We start from the raw sequence: 2452 nt of genomic DNA on the forward strand, positions 1-2452 counted from the left end.
GCAATTTATTTCTCCTGGTTCTGGAAGCTGGGTGTCTGAGATCGAGATGTCACCATGGTCGGGTTCTGGTGAGAGCTCTCCTCCTCATTCGTAGACAGCTGCCTTCTTGCTATATCCCTACATGGCTGAAAGAGGACTGGTTCCTTTCATCTCATTTATAAGGGCACTAATCTCATCAAGGGGGATCCATTCTCATGACTTCCCTTCTTTTTTAAGATTTTATTTATTTATTTGACAGAGAGAGACACAGTGAGAGAGGAACACAAGCAGGGGTAGTGGGAGAGGGAGAAGCAGCTTTCCCACTGAGCAGGGAGCCTGATGCGGGGCTCGATCCCAGGACCCTGGGATCGTGACCTGAGCTGAAGGCAGAGGCTTAATGACTGAGCCACCCAGGCACCCCTCTCATGACTTCATTTAAACCTACTTACCTCCCAAAGGAAGGCCCATCTCCAAATACCATCACATTGGAAATTAGGGCTTTATGAATTTGGGGTGATACAAACATTTAGTCCATTGTACTGGTCTCCTTACTCTTGCTTCCGGGTCTTTACACTTGCTGTTCCCCTTGTCTGAAACATCCTCTCTCTTCCACATCCACATATCTTTCTCCTCTCCTGCCTTCAGACCTTTCCTCAAATAGCACTGATTTCTTATCAGTGAGGCCTTCCCAGATCTCCCCATTTAAAATTATCCCCTATGGACCTCCCTAACTTCTTTTCCTATTTAATTTTGTATCATAACCTGTGTCATCTTCTTTCACAGTTTGAGTTACCCCAAGATTTCAAGTATAAGTGGTTCTTGGGAGATGTTCCAAAGTTACCCCACTCAAGTGGAGAAGAAGCTGAGGCATTTTTATGCCAACTTCCATTAGTCATTGGCTGGCTTCTTGGGGATGGAGTATTAATTCTGCTTTTCCTCAAGGTGGGCAAATAAGCCTTCTGTGACTTTGGAAAAAGTCTCAAAGCAAAAACATGCAGATCTTGGCCCCTGGAATAGGAAGAAGCACACCAAAGTGATAATATGATATAATATTTGGTGTTATGGATATGGCACCAATAATATCTGCTACACCATCTGACATACCATATAGTTTATAGGGGTATTTCATATATATCACATATTATAATGTTGTATGTGTGTGTTCCCACTTTCAGAATGTAAGCTCTATGTGGGCAAGAATTCTTTTCTGTTTAGTTCTCTGCTGAACTTAGAACAATACCTGGCAACCTGGCACATGCTAGTGTTGAATAAATACTTGTTCAATGAATTAATGATCTAGATCAGAGATTTTAAACTGTGTATTGTGACCCACTTAGCAGGTCATGGAATTAATTTAATGACCACCAACAATAAAAAGAGAGAGAAAAGAAGTATATTGCAGGTAGTAAAGGTAAATATTGTTTTATAAAATATTGCACTTCAATACAGTGATTTAATGTACATATTATAATTATTAAATTAAAGGAAGAGATATAAATTAAATTTATATTGGGTCCTCTAGTAAAATGTACTTTTCACTCAGAGTTGTCATTTTTGACAATTACTGATCAATTTCTCACTTTGGAATTGGAATGATACCAAGAAAATTAGCATGGCCCCTGCGCAAGGATGACATGCAAATTCATGAGGGGTCCCATACTTTTAGAATGCATTTGAACTTAAATGACCATCAACTTAAATCAGACAGCCATATATATATGTGTGTGTGTGTGTGTGTGTATAACACACACACACACACACACATATATATATGAACCTCATGATAACCACAAACCAAACACCTAGGATAGAGACACAAAAAACATAGCAACAAATATAACATTGAAGAAAACCATCAAACCACTAGGAAAGAGACCAAGAGAAGAAGGAACAGAGAACCACAAAAACAACCAAAAAACAATTAACACAATGGCAATAAATATATACCTAGCAATAATTACTTTAAATGTAAATGAACTAAGTGCTGCAATCAAAGACATAGAGTGGCTGCATGGATAACAAGAAACCCAGGCCCATCTCTGTGCTGCCTATAACAGACTCACCTCAGATCTGAAAATACACATAGACTGAGAGTAGAGGGATGGAAAAGAATATTCCATGCAAATGGAAGCAAAAAGAGAGCCGGAGTAGCACTACTCATATCAAATAATATCAGACTTTAAAACAAAGCCTGTAACAAGACAAAGAAGGATATTACATAATGATAAAGGGGCCAATTCAAGAAGAGGATGTAACATTCATACATATTTATGCACCCAAACTAGGAGCACTGAAATGTATAAAGCAAATATTAACAGACATAAAGAGAGAAGTGGACAGTAATACAATAATGGCAGGGGACTAAAAAAAAACCCACTTACACCAATGGATAGATCATTCAGACAGAGAATTAGTAAGGAAACATTGGCCTTAAATGATACATTAGACTAGATGAACTTAATATAGACAGAAC

The 2452-nt window shown here is 38.5% G+C and overlaps 1 non-coding gene across 1 annotated transcript; it reads left to right on the plus strand.

Annotated features, from left to right (window-relative positions):
- The first annotated feature begins 1535 nt into the window (after positions 1–1535).
- Positions 1536–1643, plus strand: LOC118006578. Its single transcript, XR_004678116.1, has one exon. It is a non-coding gene; the product is annotated as a U6 spliceosomal RNA (small nuclear RNA).
- The last annotated feature ends 809 nt before the right edge of the window (positions 1644–2452 follow it).

The sequence above is a fragment of the Mirounga leonina genome, unplaced genomic scaffold, assembly GCF_011800145.1.
Source record: "Mirounga leonina isolate KUSES-001 unplaced genomic scaffold, KU_Mleo_1.0 Mir_97, whole genome shotgun sequence".
Lineage (NCBI taxonomy): Eukaryota > Metazoa > Chordata > Mammalia > Carnivora > Phocidae > Mirounga > Mirounga leonina.